This window comes from Hyla sarda, chromosome 4, assembly GCF_029499605.1.
Source record: "Hyla sarda isolate aHylSar1 chromosome 4, aHylSar1.hap1, whole genome shotgun sequence".
In the NCBI taxonomy this organism is placed as follows: domain Eukaryota; kingdom Metazoa; phylum Chordata; class Amphibia; order Anura; family Hylidae; genus Hyla; species Hyla sarda.
This window is the reverse complement of record NC_079192.1, coordinates 164,421,110-164,445,086: the sequence shown is the minus strand read 5'-3', so window position 1 is coordinate 164,445,086 and position 23,977 is coordinate 164,421,110. Positions and strand designations below refer to the sequence as shown.

General features: G+C 45.6%; 1 protein-coding gene and 1 pseudogene across 5 annotated transcripts in view; one reads left to right on the top strand and one right to left on the bottom strand.

Moving 5' to 3' along the window:
* LOC130368634 (proto-oncogene Mas-like) overlaps window positions 1-23,977 on the bottom strand; it is a 71,926-nt gene that overhangs the window by 2,030 nt on the left and 45,919 nt on the right. The window contains exon 1 of one of the 5 annotated variants that reach the window (XM_056572576.1): window positions 17,179-17,314. The exons of 2 other annotated variants lie outside the window; for them this stretch is intronic. The gene's annotated coding sequence lies outside the window, so the exon portion shown is untranslated. Of the gene's footprint in view, window positions 1-206; window positions 270-11,124; window positions 11,182-17,178; window positions 17,315-23,977 lie in introns of those variants that run through there. 2 more of the 5 variants (XM_056572579.1, XM_056572577.1) reach the window with 2 other exon arrangements.
* On the top strand, window positions 15,620-15,778 carry LOC130267819 (U2 spliceosomal RNA; annotated as a pseudogene).

The window sequence follows — 23,977 nt, the reverse complement described above, 5'->3', positions numbered from 1 at the left end:
CATACTGGAGTAACACAAATACATCAGAATCTTTCAATTTACAATAAGTTTACAGCTTTTAGATTTTTACCTGTTACCAAATAAAACTCAGTATACACAGACCAATATTACTTCTATATATTGACTATATACTAGTAGATGCCAGTCCTACAAACCTCTACAAACCTTACATAAGTAATTACAATAAAGTTACATCGAGTACTCACAAATGATGTTTTTGTGTAATTGGTATCTCCATCTGGCCCAGACTCCAGGCTCCTCACTTTTCCAGCACTCTTCTCACTTTTTTCTCACCCATAGTGTTCCAAACAGCAATAATATTTGGTGCACAGTAAGAGTTTGAAAGTAAGTGGTGGAAGGGATAGGTTGGGGAAGGTAGGTCCTCCCCATTAGGTAGGTATGTCTCCCTAATAGGCAGGTGGGTCCTTCCAGTGAAAAGATAGGTCCCTAGTAGGAAGTTAAGTCATCGCAGTAGGAAGTTAAGTTGTCCCAGTAGGTTGGTAGTTTTTACCAGTAGGTACCAGGTTTTCCCAAAAATAAGACGCTGTCTTATATTTATTTTTCCTCAAGAAGACACACTATGGCTTATTTTCAGGGGATGACTTATTTTTATTAAGTATGGTACAACAATACAGAGACCCTCAGACTGTTGCTGGTTGGTGCTGTGAGAGACCCATAGTGCTGAGTAAAATAGCAGCCACAGCTTTATTCTTCCCCCTGAGGACCCACAAAGCAGAACTTTCTGTTCCTTACTTCACTGAGGAGTCTTTTACTTTCACTTTCTGTCTCCCTCTATGCTGCGGCTGGCAGCATGAACAGAAGGATTGGGACCTGACAGGGGGAGCAGATATTGTTGATGAGGCTGCTGGCACCTCTCCGGTCACCTCCGATATAGCAGCTGTTACGATGGGGCAGATGAGAAGGACTGCACGTCTTCTTTACGGCTCAGCGCCGGTACGCTTAGCCACGCCTACCACTATGTCTTATTTTTGAGAAATGGCTTATGTTACGCCAATGCTTAGAAATTCTGCTATGGCTTATTTTATGGGTATGTCTTATTTTCAGGGAAACAGGGTAGGCATGGTTTCTGCCTGTAGGTAGTTTTTCCCGGGTAAGTCCCCAGTGGATAATAGGCCCCCTTTAGAAAAGTAGGTACCCCCAGTAGGTAGACAGGTCCCTCAAAGGGTAGGTGGTTTCTTCAATTATGTAGGCAGGTCTTCCCCTTGCCAACATAAACACAAAAAAACAATAAAACAAAGTGAGTCTTCCCACACCAGTCTTTAAGTAATTCTTTGAGTCATAAATACCTGGAAAAAAATAAAGAAAAAATAAAGAGCAAAAAATATTGACAAAAAGCGTGAGCATAGTCTCACATTTTCTTCCCTACCATGCTGAGTGACATGGTCTTCCTCCTCCCCCCTAGTGCAGGACAAATGATGAATTGACATCATAGTGAGCATCTGTGAACATTACCCCCTGAGCCACTCCTGGCCACTCCAGGCTTAAAGCTACCTGAAGACTACAATAGTAAGTGAGGGGGCAATTAGCCAATCGCTCTTTTGCTCTGTCACAACTTCCAGCTGGGATTTCAGCTAAAATATAACCACCAATAAGGCCAAAACACTTAGATTAATACATGTTTTACTAAATCCTATTAAGATGACAAATAAAATGGCCGGCAAGCAGACGAAAACAATGTCATTGTTTCATAGGGCAGGAGGCACTGATGAAGGGGGGGGGGGGGGGTAGGAACAGAGAAAATGTGCCCAGTCCCTATCCTTTGAGGAGAACATATAGTGGCTGAATTACGTAGCCTGGGGTTGGTGGCAGCATGTGGAGACCATATAGTGGCTTAATGACACAGCCTGGAGTTGGCGGCAGCATGAGTAGAACATATAGTGGCTGAATGACTCAGCCTGGAGGTGGCGGAAGCATGGGGAGACCATATAGTGGCTGAATGACACAGCCCGGAGGTAGCAGCAGCATGAGTAGAACATTTGGTGGCAGTGTGAGACAACTTGGAGCTGGCATCAGCATGAGGATAACATATGGTGGCAGAATAAGAAAGCCTGGAGGTGGCATCAGCATGAGAACATATGGTGGCAGAATGAGACAGCCTGGAGGTGGCAGCAGCAGAATCAGGATTCCTGAAAGTGACCCGGTGACAGAGTGGTGGGGTAGGTGGCAGTACCAGTACCCAGTGACAAGGGTGGGTGAAAAAAGGAAAACTTGGCATCAGATGTGTGGCATCAGGCGGGTGGCAAGATCAGAATAGTAGCTGAGGCAGGTAGGCAGAAGAAAACGGTCTCTTTTGTAAAAGTGTTAGTGTGCACAAGTAAGTATTGAGGACATGCATTACGTAAATGCTTAGGATAAAATATATGGACCCCAATTTTTTTTTTAAATAAAATAAAAGGAAAGGTGTGCAAAAAACACCATGTGCCACCTACACCACCAAGTATTGATGTGATGCACTGACCTCTAAAAGGTGGAAGGGAACAAAATATGGTCCAATGTAACTGGTGGGGGTAAAAACTTTCCCTGTAAGGCCCTACTCTCACATTATTAATTCCCATCTTGGCAAGTGTTACTTGCCCTAAAAAGGGTGGCCCCACGTGGGAACCTCTCCCTAATTCCACCTACAAACACTGCTGTTTCCCAGGGTTTTTAGATGGAAATAGGGATTGGTTACTATGTGGTGTCGCCCTTTTTAAGACGAGCAACACTTTCCTTGAAAAGGTGGAAGGAAACAATGTATTGTCCATTGTAGCAGGGGGGGGGGGGTAAAAACCTCCCCTGTAAGGCCCTATTCTCGCCCTATTAATTCCCTTCTTAGCAAATGTTACTCACCATTAAAAGGGTGGCAGCACACTGGAAACTATTTCCACCTAAAAAACCTGGGAAATTACAGTGTTTGTAGGGGTAAATAGGGTGAGGTTCCTGTGTGGGGCCACCCTTTTTAGGGCGAGTAATACTTGCCAAGAAGGGAATTAATAATGCAAGAGTAGGGCCTTACAGGGGAAGTTTTTACCCCCACCAGTTGCAATGGACCATACGTTGTTCCCTTCCACCTTTTAGAGGTCTTTGCATCCCATCAATACTTGTTGGTGTAGGTGGCACATGTTTTTTGCACACCTTTCCTTTTGTTTGATTTAACCCCTTAAGGACCAGGCCATTTTACACCTTAGGACCGGAGCGTTTTTTGAACATCTGACCACTGTCACTTTAAACATTAATAACTCTGGAATGCTTTTACCTATCATTCTGATTCCGAGGTTGTTTTTTCGTGACATATTCTACTTTATGTTATTGGTAAAATTTTGTCGATACTTGCATCGTTTCTTAGTGAAAAATTCCAAAATTTGCAGAAAAAATTTAAAATTTTGCATTTTTCTAACTTTGAAGCTCTCTGCTTGTAAGGAAAATGGATATTCCAAATAAAATAAAAATGTATTCACAAATGCAATATGTCTACTTTATGTTTGCATCATAAAGTTGATGTGTTTTTACTTTTGGAAGACATCAGAGGGCTTCAAAGTTCAGCAGCAATTTTACAATTTTTCACAAAATTTTCAAACTCACTATTTTTCAGGGACCAGTTCAGGTTTGAAGTGGATTTGAAGGGTCTTCATATTAGAAATACCCCACAAATGACCCCATTATAAAAACTGCACCCCCCAAAGTATTCAAAATGACATTCAGTCAGCGTTTTAACCCTTTAGGTGTTTCACAGGAATAGCAGCAAAGTGAAGGAGAAAATTCACCATCTTCATTTTTTACACTCGCATGTTCTTTTAGACCCAATTTTTGAATTTTTACAAGGGGTAAAAGGAGAAAATTGATACTTATATTTGTAGCCCTCGAGTAAGGACATACCTCATATGTCCATGAAAAGTGTTCGGCGGGCGCAATAGAGGGCTCAGAAGCGAAGGAGCGACAAGGGGATTTTGGAGAGTACGTTTTTCTGAAATGGTTTTTGGGGGGCATGTTGCATTTAGGAAGCCCCTATGGTACCAGAACAGCAAAAAATCCCCACATGGCATACCATTTTGGAAACTAGACCCCTTGGGGAACGTAACAAGGGGTAAAGTGAACCTTAATACCCCACAGGTGTTTCACGACTTTTGCATATGTAAAAAAAAAAAAAATTTTTCACTAAAATGTGTGTTTCCCCCCAAATTTCACATTTTTGCAAGGGTTAATAGCAGAAAATACCCCCCAAAATTTGTAACCCCATCTCTTCTGAGTATGAAGGTACCCCATAAGTGGACCTGAAGTGCACTACAGGCGAACTACAATGCTCAGAAGAGAAGGAGTCATATTTGGCTTTTGGAGAGCAAATTTTGGTCGGGGGGCATGTCGCATTTAGGAAGCCCCTATAGTGCCACAACAGCAAAAAACCCTCACATGGCATACCATTTTGGAAACTAGACCCCTTGAGGAACATAACAAGGAATAAAGTGAGCCTTAATACCCCACAGGGGTTTCACGACTTTTGCATATGTAAAAAAATATATATATATTTTTTCACTAAAATGTGTGTTTCCCCCCAAATTTCACATTTTTGCAAGGGTTAATAGCAGAAAATACCCCCCAAAATTTGTAACCCCATCTCTTCTGAGTATAAAGGTACGCCATAAGTGGACCTGAAGTGCACTACGGGCGAACTACAATGCTCAGAAGAGAAGGAGTCATATTTGGCTTTTGGAGAGCAAATTTTGCTCGGGGGCCATGTCGCATTTAGGAAGCCCCTATGGTGCCAGGACAGCAAAATAACCCCAACATGGCATACCATTTTGGAAACTAGACCCCTTGAGGAACGTAACAAGGGGTACAGTGAGCATTTACCCCCCACTGGTGTCTGTCAGAACTTTGAAACAGTGGGCTGTACAAAATTTTTAATTTGCACAGCCCACTGTTCCAAAGATCTGTCAGACACCAGTGGGGTGTAAATTCTCACTGCACCCCTCATTACATTCCGTGAGGGGTGTCGTTTCTGAAATGGGGTCACATGTGTTTTTTTTTTTTTTTTTTTGCGTTTGTCAAAACCGCTGTAACAATCAGCCACCCCTGTGCAAATCACCTCAAATGTACATGGTGCACTCTCCCTTCTGGGCCTTGTTGTGCGCCCCCAGAGCACTTTGCGCCCACTTATGGGGTATCTCCGTAGTCGGGAGAAATTGCATTACAAATTTTGGGGGGCATTTTTCCCTTTTACCTCTTGTCAAAATGAACAGTATAGGGCAACACCAGCGTGTTAGTGTAAAACATTTATTTTTTTACACTAACATGCTGTTGTAGACCCCAACTTCACCTTTTCATAAGGGGTGAAAGGAGAAAAAGCCCCCCAAAATTTGTAACACAATTTCTCCCGAGTACGGCGATACCCCATATGTGACCCTAAACTGTTGCCTTGAAATACGACAGGGCTCCAAAGTAAGAGCGCCATGCGCATTTGAGGCCTGAATTAGGGATTTGCATAGGGGTGGACATAGGGGTATTCTACGCCAGTGATTCCCAAACAGGGTGCCTCCAGCTGTTGCAAAACTCCCAGCATGCTTGGACAGTCAACGGCTGTCCGGCAATACTGGGAGTTGTTCTTTTGCAACAGCTGGAGGCTCCATTTTGGAAACAGTGGCGTACCGGACGTTTTTCATTTTTATTGGGAGGGGAGGGGGGCTGTGTAGGGGTATGTGTATATGTAGTGTTTTTTATGTGCTTTTTATTTTATTTTGTGTGTAGTGTAGTGTTTTTAGGGTACAGTCACACGGGCGGGGGATTACAGCGAGTTTCCCGCTGCAAGTTTGAGCTGCCGCGCAAAATTTGCTGCATCGCAAACTTGCAGCCTGATACTCACTGTAAGCCCCCTGCCCATGTGAATGTACCCTGTACATTCACAGGGGGGGGGGGGGACCTCCAGCTGTTACAAAACTACAACTCCCAGCATGCACAGTTTATCAGTGCATGCTGGTAGTTATAGTTTTGCAACAGCTGGAGGCACACGGTTGGGAAACACTGAGTTAGGAAACAGACAATGTTTCCCAACCAGTGTGCCTCCAGTTGTTGCAAAACCACAACTCCCAGCATTCTCAGGCATGCTGGGAGTAGTAGTTCGGCAACATCTTTAGAGCCAGATGTTGCCGAACTACAACTCCCAGCATGCTGGGAGTTGTAGTTTTGCAACATCTGGAGGACTACAGTTTGCAGACCACTAATACAGTGGTTCCCAATCTGTGCCCTTCCAGATGTTGCAAAACTACAACTCCCAGTATGCCAAAACTGTCCAGGCATGCTGGGATTTGTAGTTCTGCAACATCTGAAGGGCCAGATGTTACAGAACTACAACTCCCAGCATGCCTGGACAGTAAGGGCATCAGGGACGAGGTAAGTACCGGGGTCGGTCCCCAGCACTCCCCCGTCCCCCGCCGCGTCCTCCGGTCTTCCTCCCGTCCTCTCCGGACTTCAAGGGGCCGGGCAGGACGGGAGGAAGTAACCGCCCCCCCCCCTTGCGATTGGTCGGTTAGTTAACCGACGGATCGCAGGGGATCGGAGGAGGTGGCAGGCTTGCCACCTCGCTCCTAGTCTTCAGCATGGTCCTGGCTGTCTGTGACAGCCGGGATCATGCGAAATTACCGGGCGGTCGGGTCCCAGAGACCCGATCAGCCCGGTATCGCCGCAGATCGCAAGGGCGATTTCCCTTGCGATTTGCGGCGATCGCCGACATGGGGGGCCTACATGGCCCCCCTCGGCGTTTGCCCTGGATGCCTGCTGAAGGATTTCAGCAGGCATCCAGTTCTGATCTCTGCCCGGCGAGCGGCAGAGATCGGAAATAAAACAGGACGTTCTCTAACGTCCTTGGGCATTAAAGCCCAGGTAGTGGGGACGTTAGAGAACATCCTATGTCCTTAACAGGTAAAAAAAAAAATGTTGGATACATATATTTTATCCTAAGAATATTATTAAAAAGTTAAATTTTACGCAATGCATTTCCTCAATACTTACTTGTGGTCTGATGCAGAGGATTTCTCTAACTGGGAAGCAGCGCCTTAAATATGTTTAGCACTATCCATATTTGTGAAGTGTTGGTGTGGCACCATGGTCAATTTACTCTGATGCATCAGGCATTGGTGGATGGAAATCCTGGCTGATCCATGCCTGATTCATCTTCACAAAGGTCAGTCTCTCCACATTTTTCGTGGACAGGTGAGTTCTCCTTGCCGTAACTATGGCCCCTGCCGCACTAAACACCCCCTCTGATGGCACACTACTGGCCGGGCAGAACAGCTTTTCCAGGGCAAACTCTGCTATTTGCGGCCACAAATCAAGTTTGGCTGCCCAGAAGTCCAGCGGATCTTCAAAGTGTGTTGGCAGTGTCATGTCAAGGTATGCCACCACCTGCTGGTTCAGGTCTACCTACTGCTGATGAGTTGCTTCACTATGCGGATGAAGAAAGCTACTCATCAGTGACTGTAGATTCAGGCTGCCTGCCACCCCACCCCTCCCCAGCAGCCATGGCAGTGGAAGGTGAGCACAGTGGGCCCCCCGAGTCAGTCCTGCGAGAGGATGGATGATGGCACAGATAGGCATCGGCCAACTGATTACGTAGGATGTCTCTGTAGTAGGTGAGTTTGTCCTCCCTCTCAGTGGGTGTAAAAAAGGCCCCCATTTTGTGCCGGTAGCGAGGGTCTAATAAGGTGGAGAGACAGAAGTCATCCCACTGCCAAATGGTGACAATTCGGTGGTCACTACACAAGCAAGTGAGCATTCATGGTGCCATTTGTGCAAGTGACTCAGAGGGACTCCCTGCCTCCATCTCCACTGCATTATGTCACGGTGTGTCTGGGTCCTCTGTCTCGCCTTCCTCTAGCTGCTCCTGCTCCTCCTCTCCTGTCAGTTGACTAGAAAAACCGCCCATCTTGTCAAACCTAAACTGTGCTCCACTGTGCCCCTCCCCTCCTCCTCCTCCAGTTCAACCTTCACAGGGCTCATGTGGCCACAAGATGTAGATGCCATGTCTCCAGTCGCCTGACCAGCCAAAACGTGTTGTAGTAGATGTAGCAGTGGAATGACGTTGTTCATCTCATAATCCTGGTGACTGACTAATAATGTGGCTTCTTCAAAGGGCCTGAGCAAACGGCAGGTGTCAAGCATGAGCTGCCACTGGTTGACATTGAAGTTACGCAGGGGAGTCCATCTATCCGCTTGGATCATCAAAAAAATTGGTGATGGCTTTTCTCTGTTCGTATAGTCAGTCCAACATATGGCGGATGGAATTCCAACGTGTGGAAACGTCGCAAATCAGACTATGTTGGGGGATGCCGTTCTGATGCTGCAGCTCAAAGAGGGTGTGCTTTGTGGTATACGAGTGGCTGAAGTGCATGCAAAGTTTCCTTCCCATTGTTACAATGTCTTGCAGATGGGGGAACACTTCAGGAACCACTTGACAACCAGATTGAACATGTCTGCCATGCAGGGCGCATGGCTCAGACTTCCTTGTCGCAGCGCAGACAAGATGTTCTTCCCGTTGTCGGTCACCATGGCTCCCATTGCCAGTTTTCATGGAGTAAGCCATGATTCAAATTCTTGATGAATTACTTTTAGCAGTTCTTCCCCTGTGTGACTCTTTTCGCCACGGCAAACCATGTGAATAACAGAGTGACAACGCTGTGGCCTACACACATGGTTTGCTGGAGGGGCACTGAGACTTGTCCGTGCAGTGGAGGCTGAGGACAAGGTGGAGGATGAGGAGGCGGAGTTGCACACTGTGACAGGACCAATGGCCTAAGAGCGTGGAGGTGGAAGCACATTCACCCAGTGGGCCATAAAGTACATGTAATGTCCCTGACCATAACTACAGCTCCCCACGTCGGCACTGCAATGCACTTTGGTACACACCGCCAGGCTCAAGGACTGGCCCACCTTCTGTTCCACAAAATTGTGCAGGGCTGGTACTGCCTTCTTTGCAAAGAAATGATGGCTTGGGAATCTCCACCTCGGCTCGGCACAAGCCATCAGTTCACTGAAACGTGCAGAGTCCACCACTTGAAAAGGGAGGGACTGCAGTACCAGCAACTTGGACAGGAGCACATTCAGCTTCTGTGCCGTCGGATAAGTGGGCGCATGCTGTTGTCTCTTGGACATGGCTTCACCGATGGATTGCTGGCGGAATGACTGACTCAAAGTAGGAGGAGCAGGAGCATCTGGAGCGACAGAAGATGGTATGACACACAGCTCCCTTTGGCTGAGGTGGTGGAGCTTTGACTGGCTGAAACAGGGAGTGGCGTGCCACTGGGTGATGCAGCAGGCTGGACCACCACATCGGAGCCACGGTTCTCCCAGGCCGCTTTATGGTGGTGACGCATATGTTGATGCAGGGCCGTGGAGCCAACATTAGGCCCCGGGCCACGCTTCCCCTTCTGCTGACACATCTTGCATGTGGCCAGGTTAACATCCTCCAGATGCTTGATGGAAAACTGCCACACTGCCGAGTAGCTGATTTTGCCAACAACAGTCCGCACTGATTGACTGCTACTGCCGCCAACACCAGGAACCTTTGTTCAACTACCACCAGGTAGCAGGTGGTCTACCCCGGGCACATTTGGCTCCAGACTTTACACTTCTGCCACCATGATGACTGCCAACCATTCTACCACCTTGTTGGCTCAGCTGCTGCCTCACGGGCAACCTGCAACCTTCTTCTCCTGATGATGATGAAGCCCCTTCTGCACCCGGCTCCCAAGTGAGATCAGCTTTATCATCATCGAGTTGTGTCTGCACGTCACTGATGTCCTCCTCTGGCTCCTCAACAGTGTCCTTCAGGACCCTGAACGCTTGCAACACCACCTCCCACGCCACTCTCCTCATCCCTACTTGTCTGCCTAGCGGTGGATGTCTCTTCCACTTCTTGGCTGCGCAGTAGCTGCTGACTGTCCTCACTAGTAGATCATCCTCACTAAATAGTGGAGCTGAACTCACAGCATAAGATACTTCTGTGGGGGAGGGAACAGCATAGGACAGAGGCAATGGGAGGAAATGGACTGCTCCCAGGCCATGCCAACTGAGGGTTGTGTCTGAGGAACCCACGGACTGTTGACTGGGGATGTCAGATGTCACTTGTGATGAAGTGGATGACCATGTTAACCAATCGATGACAGCAGATGGGTTGCTGGTCGAGACACGACCTCTAGCTGATACCGTGAGCTCAGGCCTCTCACTGCGACTCCTGCTGCTACTCGCCCCTAGTCTGTTGCGACCTTTCACAGTATCTAGGCCCTTAAATAGGCACTGTCAGATATAAAAACTTTTGATATGTTGTAAAGCATGCAAAAACAATAGGTTTTGCAATTGCTTTCATTAGAAAATTTTCAGTATTTCATATTGAAAAAGCCAGTCAAAGAACTGCCCCCTCTGCCTCCTGGAATGCATTTAGTGTTTCTGTGAACACTGCTTCGTCCTGGACTCCGGGACGTTTTGGAGGGGGGAGGGGCTGTACACAGTGCAGAGACTCATGTGAAGAGAAGGGCAGGGGGAGCGGCAGGAAGCCTGCTGCCGTCTCTCACACAGCAGACATCAATGAGAGAGGCAGAAACATGTATTACAGACGAAAAAGTAAGTGTCCAAGCATGTATGTGTGTGTGTATATATATATATATATATGTATGTGTGTATATCAGTGTGTCTCTCTAATGTGTATGTGTAAGAATATATGAAGCCAGTGTGTGTGTGTGTAATAAAAGGGGACTACAATCATATCCTCATGCTGTAGTTTTGCAACAGCTGGACTCTCTCTCTCTCTTCCCCTCCCCCCCCCCCCCCCCAATGTCGGCAATCGGAGAAAATCGCTTGTCAATTCAGACATGCGATTTTCTCCAATTCCGGACTGATCGGGTCTCTGGTGACCCGATCACCCGAAAAATAGGGATGATCGGAGTTCTCAGTGACAGCCCCGATCATCCTCCAGTGCTGCGATCTCCTCCTATCCCCTGCCATTAGTCCGAACTGAGTTCTGACCAATGGCAGCGCACGACAGGGGGTTGCCATGGAGACCCCCCCCCCCCCCGTTCTGCCCACCCCTGGATGTCGGGCAGAATGGGGGGGGGGGGGGGAGAAGATGGAGGCCTGTACCTGAGGAGAAGATGCGTGGGGCCCGGCGATCATCGCAGACATCCAGCGGAGATCACGTTGGGGGGAGGAGAAATGAAAGTGAAAGTAAAGTGATCTTTACTGTGGCAACCACTAGAAGACCGGACTGCAACTCCCAGCATGCCCAGACAGCTAAAGGCTGTCTGGGCATGCTGGGAGTTGTAGTTTTGCAACATCTGGAGGGTCACAGTTTTGTGACCACTGTTACAGTGGTGCCCAAACGGTAGCCCTCCAGATGTTGCCAAACTACAACTCTCAGCATGCCTAGACCGCCTAGGCATGCTGGGAGTTGTAGTTCTGTAACATCTGTCCCTTCAGATTTTGCAATTTTCATGAAATTTTTTAAAATTGCAGCTCTACTTTGAAGCCCTCAAATTTTTTCAAAAAGTAAAAATATGTCCATTTTATGATGCCAACATAAAGTGGACATATTGTATTTGTGAATAAAAATTTGATTTATTTGGAATATCCATTTTCCTTACAAGTAGAGAGCTTCAAAGTTAGAAAAATGCAAAATATTCAAAATTTTCATGAAATTTTGGGATTTTTCACCAAGAAAGGATGCAAGTAATGCCGAAAATTTAACACCAAAATAAAGTAGAATATGTCACGAAAAAACTATCTCAGAATCAGAATATTGGTAATAGCGTTTTAAAGTTATTAACGCTTAAAGTGACGGTGGTCAGAATTGCGAAAAAGGGCTCAGTCCTTAAGGTGAAAAAGGGCTCAGTCCTTAAGGGGTTAATTAATGACCATAGGTTCTCTTAAAATGGGCACTTTTAGATCCAAGAACGTATTTATATGTTGTACATCTTGGCAAAACATTATCCTTTCTAATATACTTAATAAAAAAATACATATCTCCTTTTTATAGACATCATGGCTAAAAAAAAAAGACCACTAGGGGTCTCCATACCATCCGGCACATAATCCTGTCCGGCTGCATCTTTGCCCAAACTAAAGCACAGTCAGGGAAAAAGTTCAGCAAGTCAGGGAGAAGGCTACCACTCCTCTGTGCTCACTCCTGTCCTATCAGACTGCAGCCAAAAACAGAGAGTAGGTGGTTGCAGAGCAGCCTGCAGTGATTGAATGAAGAGATTCAGCACAGCGCAGCACAGCACAGCACAGCATACTCAGGGGAAAAGATGAGTCATGCACAGTTAGGGCAAGAGACAGACATGCACCCTCCAGAGCACAGGATGAAAACCCAAATGAGCAACAGACAAAAAAATATAGGTGTGGGACATGACAACAGGAAATATAAGGGTGGGATATGACCAAAACTCTTTAAATGGGCACTGTCACTAACTTTATTTTTTGATATGTTGTAGTACTTATGTACTACAACATATCTCTAATATACTTTTATTTTATTTTTTTCATTAAAAAGGTTTAATTTACATTTAAAAACCGGCTACTGAAAAAGGACTGATTTTGGAGTGGCAATCAGTCCTTTTTCAGTTAGGCTGCACTCGCTCCCTGCCTGTCAATCAGACAGGCGGGAGCGAGTGCATTGGCTCCCCGGCCACTGGCTGGGAGGCCACTCCTCCCGCACATCGCCGCCACCGCCTCGTTGCCGCCGTTTTCCCTGCATGCCCGCTGCCGGACTCTGCAGTAACTGCAAGTGTAATGAGGGAACGGGGTAGGCGGGCGGAGGAGGGAACGGGCTAGTGCCGTAGCGGGGGGGGGGGGGTAACGGGCTAGCAAAAAAAAAAAATAGGATGGTGGGAGCTACCCTTTAAGGAAAGGCAAAATTATGTTTAATGCCTGAACATTGCATTCTTACAAAAGATTACACTAGCCAGTTTAAACATTTCAGGGCAAATGTGCAAATGTGTACTGAGGGGGAGGGGAGTTATAAAAAAGATATGCATTTTATGAAAGCTTAACTTAAAGGGGAACTCTGGAAAAAATTTCTGGTGTGTGAAAAGTGCAGCAGAATCCCATTGAAATGAAATTTCGCCATGTGAACATATCCTTACAGAGCCTATTAGAAGGATTGAGCACCAGGTGGGGATGTACACACAAATGCTTGTTGAATTATTTGTGCAATGTTGACCTGTTCAGCCCATAATCACTCTGTATAATAGGGCCCTAAGTCTGCACCTTAGTGCCCTGATCCAAAAATAATGATGGCCCTAGTACCAGTACTGCTGTCTTCTTAGTTCCACCCTTTCAGTATGGGTAAAACTTTAATGCTTCTCTGTCAGTGCTGTTGCCTCTCTTTGTGCCGCTTGCAGCACAATTACCCTCCAATGTAACCCCAGGTGCCACTCTCAAGGGGGGTGCCAGGGGCGGACTGACCCGCCGCTGCCGCCGCTGCTGCTGAGGTCCGGAATCCCTAGCAGACAGCGCTACATTCTCCTGTATGCGCGATACACGCACATACAGGATACAGGAGAAGGTGTCCCCTCTGTGTGAGCCGCATCTGCAGCTTACACAGAGGAGACGTGACCTTCGCCCCCACGCAGCTTGCAGTACAGGTGCCTGTGACGTCACTCATCGGGGCCTGTACTGTGGAGGGGAGAAGACGCGGGCCCCTGCTGAGGAGATCGCTGCGTGGGATATCAGGTGAGCATCCTTTTTTTTTTTTTCAACCCTGCCTATACCTAGGGAAGGGGGGTTGCTCTGCATATACCTATAGGGAAGGGGGGGAGAGGGGGGGTTGCTCTGCATATACCTATAGGGAAGGGGGGAGAGGGGGGGTTGCTCTGCATATACCTATAGGGAAGGGGAGGAGAGGGGGGTACTCTGCATATACCTATAAGGAAGGGGGGAGAGGGGGGTGCTCTGCATATACCTTTCAGGGAAGGGGGGAGAGGGGGTGCTCTGCATATACCTATAGGGAAGGGGGGAGAGGGGGGTGCTCTGCATATACCTATAGGGAAGGGGGAGAGGGGGGTGCTCTGCATATACCTATAGGGAAGGGGGGAGTGGGGGGGTGCTCTGCATATACCTATAGCGAAGGGGGGAGAGGGGGTGTGCTCTGCATATACCTATAGGGAAGGGGGAGAGGGGGTGCTCTGCATATACCTATAGGGAATGGGGGAGAGGGGGGGTGCTCTGCATATACCTATAGGGAAGGGGGGAGAGGGGGTGCTCTGCATATACCTATAGGGAAGTGGGGGAGAAGGTGGGGTGCTCTGCATATACCTATAGGGAAGGGGGGAGAGGGGGTGCTCTGCATATACCTATAGGTAAGGGAGGGAGAGGGCCTCATTCAATCCATCTATCAAACTCAAAATGGACTTCTCTACAGAAAGTTCTAACTTCCTGGACACTACTGTCACAATAAACAGGAACACACTACAAACATCTGTGTACAGAAAACCCACAGACCGATCCAGGTATCTACATAAATCCAGTTTCCATCCTTCACACACAAAGAAAGGCATCATATGCAGCCAAGCTACAAGGTACCATTGCATCTGCTCCAACCCTGATGGCAGAGACGTGCATCTACAAATACTGTCTGAGAAATTCAAACAAAAAGGATACAAACCAAGGATAATCAATAGGAAAATACACTCCGCCCTTGAAACACCACGGCAACACCTGCTACAATACAGAGAGATACAACCATCTCCATGTGTACCACTGGAAGCCACATACAATCCGGCCCTTGAAGAAATACATCAAATTATCAAGGACCTGCAGCCGATACTGGCGGAAGATGAGATGCTAAAAGAAATCTTCCCTGAGCCTCCCATCTTGGCCTTCAGACAACCACACAGTTTAAAATAAAAGCTGGTCAGCAGAAAATTACCTACAGAAAGAAGAGACAGACAATGGGACCAAACCCCCCACCAAACCTCGCTGTAAACTCTGCCAACATATCTGCACCAAGATAAAAGCCACCCACAACAACAAGACATATAACATTAAGGGACTATACTTCTGCACATCCTCAAATGTGGTCTACATGATACAATGTACCAAGTGTGACATGGGGGGGCTACATTTGTGAAACCGGACGGAAACTCAACGAAAAGATGAATCTACACAGACATTCCATCAACCGCCATAAAGAAAATGACTACTGCACCCCAGTTGGACACCATTTTACCCAAACAGGCCACTCCATACATGACCTTACGATCAAGATAGGGAATTTCAAAAACACACAAGAGAGAAAGACATTTGAAGCTAAAATGATACTGTTTTTTGTTTCCAAAAACAGAGAACTCAATGTGGATTTGAGCTTCTTATCCTATTATCCACTACTGGTGGATGCAAATTAGCAATGCAAATTAGCTCATCACACCACCTTCACAGGTAGTGCCTCCTGCAAAACAGCTCAGGCTCCAATTAAGAAGTCTCAGAACTGAACGGGATTTATGCCAAGCCAGAACTCTCTCGTTCTGCCCTCTCCCTGAGAGAAATACTGACCCTGATTAACTAGTCACAGGCCTCTCAACCCAGCCAAGCCAGATAACCCTGCTCTGTACTGACGAGGGGCAAGCACCCCAAAACAGATGTCGCTTCTTGGCCTTTTGGCTAAGATCAAGTGTAGTATCTGTTCTTATCAGCTTCATACTGGTGGAGATTGGTGCTGCATGGAGGAGGCAGGTGTACCGGGGCATTCCGGGGCTGGTTCTGAGGAATCAGCTCGACGGCTGTCCTGATGTGACCTGTTTCCTCTGGGTCTCGCCATGAGGTTGGGGGGGGGGGGTGAGCCGAGGTACTTCTGTGCCTCGGGGAGTGGTGACCCTGAGGTGCGGAAACTCACTGGGTGTTATAACTCACTGAGTGAAAGCACTGCACCATTACTCTTCACCTTTGGCACTCACCCTTGGTATCCCGGCCTTCTGGCTAGGATCAGGGACATTTTTATAGATCCGGCCGGATGACCGGGCAGTATATCTGCACTCGTCTACTTATTTATAATTTTTTGTTTGTCACTCTGCCACTTTTATGTGTCTGTTTTTGTACACAGGGTTGTCAGGATGCCGTAGCCCTTCTGGGTGGCCCTCCCCCTCTAGGGGAGGTGTTTGTGGCCATAAGGTTCCTCCCCTCCCTGCAACCACTGGGCATCTTGACTTCGGTCAAGATGCCATCAGTATACGGCTCCTTGGCTGATACCTTGGTTAACGCCTAGGTTGAAGCCAGGAGCATTTTCGGCCCCTTAGTAGCTTCGGTGAAAAGGGGCATCGAACCTGGATCCTTGCCGGTGCCTTTTGGCTCGGAGGTGAAGGGTAGGTTTGTTGGGGGGCCTCTCTCCTGTTGGAGAAGGGCTTAGCGATAGACCGCATCCTTTGTGCACGTTTTTTAGTGCGACACGTTTGCACTTTTTCTTGCACTTTGGGTGAAAAAAAAAAAAACAGATGTCTGCAGATGGGTCCTCTTTCCTTCTGGAGAGAGAGTTCTGGCTTGGCATAAATCACAATCAGTTCTGAGACTTCTTAATTGGAGCCTGAGCTGTTTTGCAGGACGCACTACCTGTGACGGTGGTGTGGTGAGCTAATTTGCATATTTGTGTACCCAGAAGCCCGCGGAGTGCTAAATGGCCTACTTGAATCTCCGTTTTTACACCAGAAGTGGTGCCCTCTCCCTGAGGGAAATACTGACCCCGTATATATATATATATATATATATATATATATATATATATATATATATATATCCTCACACAAACCTTTTAACATTGATTACTTTTATTACTCTTACAAATGTTACAGAATGAAAGATGCCATTATGCTTGTTTTCAATGGTTGAAACAGTTGAAAGACAGATTTTCAGCCAAGATACGACATGATAAGATGGCTGTTTAGATTAGAGGCAGTTGGAGAGGGACGAAAGATACAGGAAGACTGCAGACTCAGGGGAAATGTAGTCTTCAGCTTAAAAGCAGCAAATACCATGCAAGGGGGCATCATTTACCTCAGTATTGTTATCAAAAATCAATAAAAATGGCTCTACTAGGCACAATGACTGTATATTAGTGCAGCACATGGCTTTTCTCAGAAATGGTGGAAGTCGGATAACCCCTTCAATATTTTGTTGAGTTAAATGAATATAAATATCTGCAGACATTACCTTATTTCCTCGTCTCTACGTCCTTTTTATCCTCTCCCCTTTTTATACGAAAATCTGTGTCCTGACTGTCGCATAATTTTGCTCTGAACTCCATTTCCCAGCAGTCAGTGCAGATGCTTATTTCTGTGCTGCATAGTGAGAGTCATCCATCAAGAGAATCTAATCTCCATAATGGTAAACTTATTCTCCAACTCCTCACACAGCGTACAGTTATATTATAGTGGACTATATCCTCCCCCCTCCCCTCCTGCCAAGTGATCTTAGTGTTACAGATTGTAATATAGACAGTTATAGCAGGACATAAAATGATAAGAGGTATTCACGGTGGAAACACAAAAAAAATGTTCAGGTCAAAAAACGCATACAAAGAAATGGAATAACATATGGTCTCCTTTACCCGGCAAAGTTACGACTGGAGAGTAAGGCAGAATTTATGGTTTCTTTCCTCCCTAGAGGAGGCAGCGGGGTTGTTGGATAGTCAGGGGCTGAAATGTTTTGTTTTGTTAAAAAACATTTCACCATAGATAGTGTGTCTTTTAAAGATTCACCTTACTATAGACAACTTCACCAAGACTGCTGTGCAAAACAAGCTAAACAATAAAATCTTGTTTTTCCTCTTACTCTACAGGTCATGGTTATATTTCACAGAAATATTAGTTGGGTGGTTATTCATATTAAGGTTGATAAAGATGAAAGTTTAGTTTTTTTTCCATGTTGAATTAAATGAATTAACATGTATTTTAGCGTTTATTTAAACCCCCCTCCGTTTACTTCTGTCGTTCTTTCAACCCTGGATAAATTTAGCATTAAGTGGGAAAATTGTCCAGTTTTGGTGATGGGGATTTAAATGGAGTGATTGAGGTAGATGTGGATAGATTAAGATCAAGTGGATCTTCAGGTCCATATGGCCACACATAGTTATATTTACTGTAACGTCAAACACTCTTCTCCAATTCAATATTTCTTCAATTCCATATACTACATAGACTATATTATTCGCTAGCATTCCTCCAAAAAAATTGGAAAATATGATCACTCCGATTCCTAGATGTGGTGATTTGGGTGCAAATATGTTACATATTATTTGGGAGTGTGTTTGCATTTGAGTGTTTTGGAGGAAAATTTATGTTGAGTTGGAGAGTAAATTGAAGGTGCAAGTCTCTTATTTACTCAGTATAGCTTAAAATACCAAGGAAAAAAAAGAAAAATGATTAGATAACTATTCTATGCTAGAATATTAATTATTAGAAATTGGTTTTCCTTGAAAAAGGTATGTGTCAAGGCTTAGAAGGAAGTAGTGGACTTTTATGAAAAGTTTGTCTTACTTCAATAAATATATATAAGTAGTTAACATATTTTTGCTCTCTCTTGGAGGAGTGGGATAGCCTTTTGAAAAAATGGGGGATTATTGGAAATTTTGTAATAAATGATAATATATTGGTGATTTATGAAAAAAAAATATGAAGTTATAAAAAAAATATGAAGTTATAAAAAACAATATTATGAGGTACATTTACCTCATCCTGGCCAGTAAATATTTAGCCAGGCAAGCAGACTCACTCATACATCAGTAAAGTGAAGCAGCTGTATGCTGGAGTGGCTATATATTTTGTGTGTGTGAGGAGAATTGTGCTACTGAGCATGCCTGGTCAGAAGCGGAGGCAGCAGGACATATCCCATGGCAAAAAAAAAACAAGAGAGCATTCAGCTTATATTGGTAGGGTTGCCTTTTAAAATTGGTTAATATCTGATAATTACTTGTATTTTCAAATATGTTTCATTTCACATAATGTATCAGTTTATAATTATTTATCTTTATGGTAAAACCCCTTTAATGCAAATCTATTTCCATGTGAAGGACAATAGAAAGAGGGATATTTATAAAAGGAACTTAGGTCAAAAAGAGGAACTACGCCTCCAGAATAGGGACACTTGAGAGTTATGACATCTTTCTGTCTTCTATCTGCCATTGGGAGAGAAGAAGTTGAAAGGCTTCAAAGACATTACATACGTTTGACTTGTGCAGGGAACAGAACAGAGCCACCTAGTGGCCGTTTTTTCAATCACATTAAAAACATATTGAGGTTGAGAATTTTAACAGCAAGTATATAGCAAAGTGTCTTACAATTACATAAGTAACAATATATGAAAACTTTTGTTTGGTGACAGGTACACTTAAAATCAGGGCATTCAGTCAATATTTTTCATAAGTGTATGGAAACCTTTAAATAGTTAGCAGTCCTGTGAAAATTAAAGAGGGTTAAATGGGTTTTCCCAAAAAATTATATATTGCTTTAGAAAATTTAGGCAGAAAAGCAATACAAACCTACTCCCACTTCACCTGCAGGTCCCGCTGCGGTACCTGTTTGGCTTCTTTCGGGCCCCCAATGCTTGTCTGTTCTGCATGCAAGACATGAGGTTGGAGCAGCAGTGTCCTGTCTTGGCCAGTGATTGGATGAGTGGGTAGGTCCTGCTCCAACCTTTCATCCCCGAAGCAGACAGAAAAGATGAGTAGTGGGGGACCATAAGCAGCCGAACAGGAACTACAGTGGTACCTGCAGAGGATTGGGGTAGGTAAGCAGAGCTTTGTTTCCTTTTCTCTATAGCCCCAGCAATATATTATTCTTTGGGGGACACTGGAATACTCCTTTAACTGGCATATAAAACTAAATCCTTATTGTCAGCTACAGGTAAACCAGGAGTGATGGTGTTATTCTGGGTTGCTCTACTTAGGTGTCATAACTATATATCCTGCAGTCCATCATACACAAAGTAGAAATCATGATGGTATGACACCAGCATATGAAGCTTTGCGCACTAAACTGAAGGGTCTACAATATCCATCGGGAAATGTCCAGGAATACTTTAGGATGGAAGATACGGGCTTTGAGGGATACGTTTGGCATATAAACCTCAAGCCAGTTCATATTTATGCTGTAGTTGTGAAGTTCAGCACTGTGATGATCCATTGTCACCATCAGTCAGAGGTCACCATATCTATATATATATATATATATATATATATATATATATATATATATATATATATATATATAAAAATCAACGTGTGTGTATGTATGTATGTATGTATGTTCCACAAAAACTTCCAAACGGCTAAAGATATTAACATGAAACTTGGCACACATGTTAGGCTGGGTTCACACTACGTTTTCTCCCATACGGGAGCGCATACGGCAGGGGGGAGCTAAAAGCTCGCGCTCCCGTATGTCACCGTATGCGCTCCCGTATGTCATTCATTTCAATGAGCCGACCGGAGTGAAACGTTCGGTCCGGTCGGCTCATTTTTGCGCCGTATGCGCTTTTACAACCGGACCTAAAACTGTGGTCAACAAACATAGGCTAGGTGATTTAACCCTTACTCACCCCCATTTGCCAGGGGCGGGGTTTATGTTTAAAGTCCTATACAAGTCTATGGCTGGAGATATTTCGATAATACTTGGTCACATGTTACTTATATGTCCATTTAAAATATAGGATAGTTAATTTAACCCTTAACTACCCTCATTTGTGAGGGTCATTTTTTTTTTTTTTAAGTTCCATGCAAATCAATGGGAAATGTATGTTCCCATATAATTTCCGTATGGCTGGAGCTATTTCAATACCTGGTACACATATTACGGTTCGGGATAGGAGGTTGGGATAGGAGGTCGGGATAGGAGGTCAAGGTGAGAGGTTGGGATAGGAGGACGGGATAGGAGGTCGAGATATGAAGACGGGAAGTAGGACGGGAAAGGAGGACGGGATAGGAGGTTGGGATAGAGGTCGGGATAGGAGGTCGAGGTAGGAGGTCGGGATAGGAGGACGGGATAGGAGGACGGGATAGGAGGTCGAGATATGAGGACGGGAAAGGAGGACGGGAAGGAGGATGGGATAGGAGGTCAGGATAGAGGTCGGGATAGGAGGTCGGGATAGGAGGTCGAGGTAGGAGGTCGAGGTAGGAGGTCGAAAAAGGAGGTCGAGGTAGGAGGTCGGGATAGGAGGACGGGATAGGAGAACGGGATAGCAGGTCTGGATAGGAGGTCGAGATATGAGGACGGGAAAGGAGGACGCGGAAGGAGGATGGGAAGGAGGACGGGAAAGGAGGATGGGATTGGAGGACGGGATAGGAGGACGGGATAGGAGGACGGGATAGGAGGTCGAGATATGAGGATGGGATAGGAGGATGGGATAGGAGGATGGGATAGGAGGTCGGGATAGGAGGTCAGAATAGGATGTTGAGATAGGAGGTCGAGATAGGAGGACGGGATAGGAGGTCGGGATAGGAGGACGGGATAGGAGGACGGGATAGGAGGATGGGATAGGAGGACGGGATAGGAGGATGGGATAGGAGGACGGGATAGGAGGTCGGGATAGGAGGTCAGAATAGGATGTTGAGATAGGAGGTCGAGATAGGAGGACGGGATAGGAGGATGGGATAGGAGGATGGGATAGGAGGTCGGGATAGGAGGTCAGAATAGGATGTTGAGATAGGAGGTCGAGATAGGAGGACGGGATAGGAGGTCGGGATAGGAGGACGGGATAGGAGGACGGGATAGGAGGATGGGATAGGAGGACGGGATAGGAGGTCGAGATATGAGGATGGGATAGGAGGATGGGATAGGAGGTCGAGAAAGGAGGACGGGATAGGAGGTCGGGATAGGAGCTCGAGATTGGAGGACAGGATAGGAGGTGGGGATAGGAGGACTGGATAGGAGGACAGGATAGGAGGTCGAGATAGGAGAACTGGATAGGAGGACGGGATAGGAGGACGGGATAAGAGGACGGGATAGGAGGACGGGATAGGAGATTGGGATAGGAGGTCGACATAGGAGGTCGGCATAGGAAGACGGTATAGGAGGTCGGGACAGGAGGTCGAGATAGGAGGACGGGATAGGAGGTCGGATGTGGGGTTGGAATATGTTTATTTTCCTCCCCAACAAGGATTAGGAAGGAAAACCGGGAAACGCCGGGTACTCAGCTAGTAATTGATATTTATATTTTGAAAATTAATATTTATATAATAAGGTAGGTACCGGAGATATGGTTGTGCTTCATGTGTTCATTTGCTTGCTGGCTATATTTTATCAAAGAAGTGATATACTGCTCAGCATTGAGAATATTTGATTTACAGTATGTCTTCACATTTTATAGCTCAGGTTTCTGAAACTTCTTCAGCATTTTTTTTTTTTGCTTTGGGTTTGTTTGTGTTTGGCATATTTATCATACTATCACAGGGGGTTGAAAAATTTGTCTCACATAAACAAAAAAACAATAAAATCACTTTGAAATACCATTTTCTTAGCACACATAAGCAAAAAAAAAATGTGTTTATTTAATTTTTTTTAACCACTTTTTCCCCCCTAAATGAACTAACCCATTTTTTTTTTCTTTTCATTTCATATCCGTCTTACCTGTGGGCTACTTCAGATTTGGTGGACTTTTTTGTTTAATATTAACAACATTTTGTAACGAGGGCTTGTGGGCTAGGGTTTTTTTGAATAAAAGTTTTTTAAATACTATTTTTTTTATTCATTTACTTTACAGGCTTAGTAGTGGAAGCTGTCTTATAGGCAGAGTCCATTACTAAACCAGGGCTTAGGGTTAGCAAAAAAAAACAGCTAGCGCTAAGCCCCGATTATTACCCTGGTACCCACCACCACAGGGGTGTTGAGAAGAGCTGATGCCCACCGGCCCAGAGCATCAAAAATGGCGCTCCTGGGCCTAGGTGGTAACAGGCTGGCGTTATTTAGGTTGAGGAGGGCCAGTAACAATTGACCTTGCCCACCCTGGTAAGGTCAGGCTGTTGCTGTTTGTTTGGTATCTGGCTGAGATAAAAAAAATACAGGGAATTTTATTATTTAATTATTTATGAGAAAAAAACGCATAGGGTTCCCCCTATTTTCATTATCAGCCAAATACCAACCAAGCAGCAACAGCCTGACCTTACCAGGGTGGGCGAGGACCATTGTTACTGGCCCTCCCCAGCCTTAATATTGCCAGCCTGTTACCGCCTAGGCCCAGAAGTGCCATATTGGATGCTCCGGGCCTGTTGTTACCGGCTCTTCCCGGCACCCCTGTGGTGGTAGGTACCGGGGTAATAATTGGGGGTTAGCGCTAGCTGTTTTTGGGGCTAACGCTAAGCCCTGGCTTAGTAATGGATTCTGTCTATAAGACAGCTTCCACTACTAAGCCTGTAAAGTAAATAAAAAAATTGTTTAAAAAACTTTTATTCCAAAAAACACTCCCTCACAAGCCCTCGTTAACCATTTTATTAACATTAAACAAAACAAACAAAAAAGTTGTAGTCCACAGGATACACGGATCTGAAATAAAAAGGAAAAAAAAGAAAAAGAAGTTAGAACATTTATTGTAACCCACTCACATATTTCCCGCCCACACTGCACCGCACCGCACGACTACAACTTCCAGCATTCCCTTACAGTAACGACATGCTGGGAGTTGTAGTCACGTGGTGCTGGCGGGTGACAAGCTTGTCATCCGCCCGATCATCTAACACACTCCCACCCACGGCGCACAACTACAATTACCAGCATGTCCTTACAGTAAGGACATGCTGGGAGTTGTAGTAGTGTTGTGTGGACGGGAGATGTGCGGGGGGATGACAAGCTTGTCACCCTCCTGTACATTTCCTACCCGCTCGTCCCACCGTGCCTGTGAAAATGAAAGTAAAAAAAGTCACACAAAAATTCTCACCTGCGACTTTTTGCAGTTTCACTCCTTGCCCAGCTGCCCACATCTACCACCCACCCGCTAGCTATTGCATGACTACAACTCCCAG